The 6,000-nt window shown below is 41.5% G+C and overlaps 1 protein-coding gene across 1 annotated transcript in view; it reads left to right on the top strand.

The window, feature by feature from the left end:
• LOC139121484 (A disintegrin and metalloproteinase with thrombospondin motifs 7-like) overlaps positions 1-6,000 on the top strand; it is a 31,804-nt gene that overhangs the window by 10,126 nt on the left and 15,678 nt on the right.

The following is a 6,000-nucleotide window of genomic DNA, read 5'->3' as shown; positions in this document are numbered from 1 at the left end:
ATATATATATATATATATATATATATATATATATATATATATACATGCACACATGTCTATACCACAGACATGCATACATACATACGTTTTGAATATCATTTAATGATCAAGAAAATCAAAGGCAAGAACAGGATGTCTAACTGTTACGTAATTATCTCAGCGAAAACAGCATTCATGCTCCATCCACCGGTAATAAGAATCTTCAGGCGGATGCAATGTACTAAGTCGATGCATTCGTTGAAAAAGTCACCATCAATCAGGGGCGTTTTTACAGCATGCGCTGCCTTTGAATTGTACTTTATATAGTCCTCTTGACTTGTCTTGATAAAGAAGACCTCACAATGTCATGAAGAGAACAGTGGCTTCTATCTATAAGTCTAGACTGCTGACGAGTTCATTAACCTGTCCGACCCCCTGTCAAACATTGGAAAAGTCGCCTTCCCTTGAACCGTGGCATGTAGCGGGAAGAACGAAATCGGAGCCTACCGAGCGGCCGTCACTAGCTTCAACGGTTCTTTAGTATCGCTCGGGCTTCTGAACGCCCACGTTAACACGTTCCAAATGTGCCCTTCTTCACATTCACTGCGCTGAGTGATGACTCCAATGTATCGAGTGCAACAGTGGACAACAGATGGTTATGATGGGCATTAACCGTTTACTGTTGAACCCATCCAAGGCAAAGTTGACGGATGACTTGAAACGCCCTTAAAAACCGTTCGACATAAAACAGGCAACCCTCGCACCGTGACCACCAAGTTCAGAAAACCTCGTAAAACCTGTAAAACCGTCAATGCTAAGTTCAGAAAACCTTCAAAGCAAGCCCACAAGTGACGATGTTCAAATCAAACGGTACAATCCTACAGGGTCACATTTATGGGCAGAGATCTTCACTGCACCGAAGGCACGCCCACTACTCGTATGCTAGTCATTTCTTGTGTGGCTTCTTTGATACGCCAGACGACACTTTTATTTCGAAATTGACTCCAGTAATCAAATTCCTTCTCTGAAGATGTCTTTTAGTTGTGTTACCCCCCCCCCTCGCTATTGTGCTCCATGGGGCGCGTGTCTCGAGCGGAATGTCGACCAACATGTTCTCGCCTTCGCCTTCCTTTTGCTAGTCCCATAAAGCATGTGTGTATAATAGTAATACTCGGAAACCCCGTCATACATTTTAATTGCAATATATTGCGGGTCAACGTACTTTTCGCAAGCCTTGATCAGAAGCTTCTTATATTAACATAAAAACTGAACGATAGAAACAACCAGATAAGATTCTGTTGGCCAAATAAAAAGGGCCTTCGGTACTTGGAACCTATCCCATGGTCTTCGGGCCATCAAGATTAATCCAATCATCCGTAGAATCGTACAGTCCTTTGAATCATGGAGGTATGTATTATGCGTCAATTTAACAACAGAGGACTCAAAATCCCCGTTGTAATTTGATTTGTGGCCAGTGATCGGTAAACAAAACAGAGTGAACGTCTCTGTCAATCGGTTCAAGAATTCTTTCTTGGGTTGAACTTACTCGTGACCCGTGAGAGTAATTTATGGATTTTATGTTTTTCGTCTTGGGAAACCCTCACAAGGCGAACGCTGGCCCAGTGAATGGTGTGTATACTACATGATTGATAATATCGCTGCAAATCGAGGCCGTGTGCCTTTATCTTGTTTTCTTCCCAGCACCGTGCCTCTGTGCGTGGAACATCCGTGACCAGACCCCTTGCTGTAAGTCAAGGCCTGGTCATTCAGGGGTGCGATTCATTTCTTCGGAGAGAAAGTGCTCGGTATCGCCTCCATCTCAAATGTAATTAGTAAACCCAAATCTCACCGGGAAGGAGAGGAATGGAGGTTGGAATAGTAAACAAAAACCATTCCAGAATGTGATGTATTTCCTCGCTTTCTGAATAATCTTTTTTGGCTTTCCGTACGCGCACAGTTTTTAAGTGATTCTAATGGCGCTCGTAAAATCTGCCCGTTGGGCTAATTCTTGCAAATCAAATTTAATAGACAAACGGAAATGTTTTTGTGTTTTTATCTGGTCAGTCAAAAACACACTAATATGCGCTTCGCTATCTGACATCATTAACCTTTAATGAACTTAGTAATATTACTTCAGCGATCATCAAATTCTGTGATTAGTTTGCTTATTGTTTTTTTTATTGACTGTGCCATATCCACTGTTATTTTATCACTTTATCCCCCGCATCACCGGAAGTCGATACTCGTAAGCTGACATCATCTTTCATACAATTCGGACTGTTTCCCTTCGGCCTTTCAGGTCGGCAGACAATTCTTTCTCGTTTCCGACGCCTCGAGGCATCTCCAATAAAAGGGTTGACATTAATTGCTCATATAACATTTCCGTCATATTGGAGATCGTGAATGATTAAAACAGTCGCGACGAACGGTTCAGTGGAATTGAGTTTAGCAAATTGCATGCCATGGTTATGCCACAGACACGGTGTATAAGCGTGATATACTCAATCGCTGTTCAGATTTTGTCATTAAAGGGAAACAGTCGTCGGAACTGCGCCTGTGCGAGTTTCACGTTTACAAACAATGTATTTCGTGTACAATATCTAGATGCACCTCATCATCATAGCTGCAACATTTAAATTATACGATGTAGATTATGACAGACATGTTTTAACTTTCAACAATCACCATCGTTACCGTGGATACAGTGTCTGCATTGGTCGTACCGTGGATACACTGTTTGCATTGGTCGTATGGGTTCCATACGACCTTTGAGCGCAGTTCCGACGACTGTATCCCTTTAAAATGTTCTGTTGTCCAAGATCATATAATTTGTTAGAAATTTTAGCAACCATATACAGTGTATATGGTGTCTAAGGGAAGCCAAAATCATGATTTCGTAATCGAAATCACAATTTTCGCATTTCCGAACTTTCGTTTAGGAGGGGAGCAGGGTTTTTTAGGTCAAACACTGTGAGTATCGTTTGCCACGTTCGTGTTATAATAATCCACTTGGCTGTAGGTAAATCGTCCATAGGATGAACTACAAGAATATGTACGGATGGTTGTGTTTCGACATAGGGCATGTAAGACGATGGCTGCAGTTCCTGTACAAGTAAAACGATGAATGGTGATCATCTTAAGATGAACATTAACTGTCATATTGAATATGAGGTAAATCATGCCAAATATTTGGAATACTCAATGTTTTCTTGTGATTGACAAGACAATGGTGCCCAGGTTGAGGTCATTCCCCTTGCAGAGAATCCAGGCTGATTTCCCAACAAATAAAGTTAAACTCCTCGTATCATAATTTGCCAGGCTCTGTCGCAGCTCCATCGCTGCACAGAATCTTGCATCTTCGTTTCAGGGACTACTCAATCTCTCTTTTTTTACGCCATGTTTTATTTAAACTTCTAATTAGACTTGTTGGTTTGTTAACGCTTGTTTGACCACCTTTGCTGCTAGTCTCATCATTGTTTTTTTGTAGTCGATGACAAAAGCGAATCTCACGCCGCTTTCGTGTGGACCCTGGATGCTTGCAATTCATCGTGCAACAGCCTCTCATTGAAAATTCGTGTGCCCAAGGACAAAGGCCAGCACCTTCAGCTGCACACAGTTTGAGTGATTCCGTTTCGGAATCAAGTGGTGTAGCAGACGATCGTTTACCGACCCCGACGACATCGGCATACTTGCTCGGTCACTATATTCTCGGAGACAAGCGTTCTCCCGCATCTTCCAACACATATCATTCCGTGAGAATGTCGTGATTTTGAGCGACGCACTTGGAGACTCGGCAGTGGGCATATTTGTGTTGAGGGGTGCAAACTTTTCCAAACTTCTGTGTGATAAACCAGTGAAGATTTAGAGTGCCTGAAGCCTTCAAATTTGGACTAAGGGAGTGGAAAAAATCAATCGCAGCTGACGCTGCTCTTAATCGCTTTCAAGTTCGCGAAAAAAAACACGACGTTTCCAATAACGCAGTTGATAATCCATGCTGACAACCGAATAGTAAACATCTGCCCATTATCTATTGAGCCAGCCTTTAAATATAACCTTCTGTACCTCCCAGTGTCTGCCATCTGAAGAGCCGTTTCGCCAAGTATTGTTTTGGCGCAATTCTTCAAAAAAAACACCGGTCGTCTGCTCATCCGAAGTACCGCCAAAAAGGCGTTCTTTGTCTGTCAAATCTTGACAATCGATGGCAGCTCGACTTTGATAAGAAAAAAGCTTAACTATTTCAAAAACTAAGGTTTGATAACTGAAGCCATGGAGGTGGCAGCGAATGGCAGCTCCTCCCTCTATCCTTTACATGCAATATTACTCGTTGCATGTACTCTGGCCTCTTTAGGAGTTATAAACAAAGACTTGTCATGAATTGAAGTTGAAGTGTCTCTCAACACCATTGGCAATCGTTATCATCAATGAGTCACCATCATAGAACGTAGATGATGTTCAGAGCAATAAAGCATGGTATGTCGAGAAGTTCCGGCGAATAGATAAGTTAATCATCTATTTAGCGTTGGAATATGACTGGAAGTTGTAAAACAGCGATTATCTCTGTCGGCGCGTGGCTCTTGCAAGATACTGAGCAAAAACAGTGAATCATGTTTTAACGCGAGCGGCTGCCACTTCACATAGCTAAACTCCCACCTCATGGAAAATGCGAGTTTTTTTTTGCGTTTCCGGTACATTAATCTGTTAATTTTCTCATGTTACTCTGTGTTATAGTTCCATCTAGTAGGATGTTTGGTCCAACTCTCGACTGTCAAATATAGAGAACGACTCAACTTAACGATCTCCATCTACTTCAGACCCAACTGACTCCAATAACAACATCGTGAACCTTGTTCAAAAACATGTTAAGAAATTTTCGCAAAATGTACCCGCAGCTCAGTGTTTGAGGAAGAAATTAAATTGTTTGCCGTCCAATAGTATGATAAGTGGTGATACTTGAGATCATTTCTTGGTTGACCGGTTTAAAGGTATACTGTCACCTGTTCCAATTTTGCCACATTTGCCATGGAAAGAGAAAATCTAACCAATCACATATTTTAAGCGGGTGACCGCTTTTTAAAAGACAGCGCCCTCACATAGGCATTTTGAATACCAAGGAACACCCCCTTGACCATATATGGGCATATTTAGATTACAGGTGACTTTATACCTTTAAGGTAGAACGCCCCTCGGGGACAGATATTCGGACTCCCAAATCTTTACAATTCTCTTCTGATCTACTTGTGGGAGTTCATTTATAGGTCTCGGAGAAAGAAAGAAAAATTACTTTCTGAATTTTTCGAACGTCGAAAATTTTTATTTTAACTCATAGAGTTAACACAGATATAGTAGCCATTTTGAATTTCAAATACCAGTAAATATCAGGTAATTTGTCTCTCTAGTTCCATTTACTAATTTCTCCGATTTAGAGATTAATCATTGAATCTTGGGAATGTAGGAATGGGATGAGCAAATGTCTTTGACCTGCCAAGATTTAGAATATTTTTCTTGACGTACAAGTCATCTTGTACATATCTTAAAGAAATCCATACTTTTTTAAAAAATCTTGCTATTTCAGCAACGAGGCTGAAAATATTTAACGTTTTTTCCACTTTGTAAATTTTACCCACTTTGACCACCCCACCCGAACCTGATGGTTCGTCCCTTAATCCTGTGACGCGATGATACAAAGTTGCATGACGGTGGCTCGAACGGTTCCGTTCATGCAACCCCAGCCCCTCCACCATGGAGAGAGTGTGATGCAATCAGAGTCTTTCATATTGAGTAGGAGGATTTCAGGTTGGGTCAAACGATTCAAAATCAACCCCTAAAATATATAAGCCCGGCAGACCATACATACACGATACATAAAGTGATATTTTGCGTACTTCACACTATCTGGAAGTGTTTGCGTGTGTCACATTTGCTCTAAAAAACTGGACTCTGTGTGTATGCAATAGGCCAAACCCGGAATTCGAATCGACCACGGTACAAACAAAGCCATGTGCGCAAACGCGCACAGATGTA

Source organism: Ptychodera flava, chromosome 21 (assembly GCF_041260155.1).
Source record: "Ptychodera flava strain L36383 chromosome 21, AS_Pfla_20210202, whole genome shotgun sequence".
In the NCBI taxonomy this organism is placed as follows: domain Eukaryota; kingdom Metazoa; phylum Hemichordata; class Enteropneusta; family Ptychoderidae; genus Ptychodera; species Ptychodera flava.
This window is presented reverse-complemented; position numbering and strand designations above follow the sequence as displayed.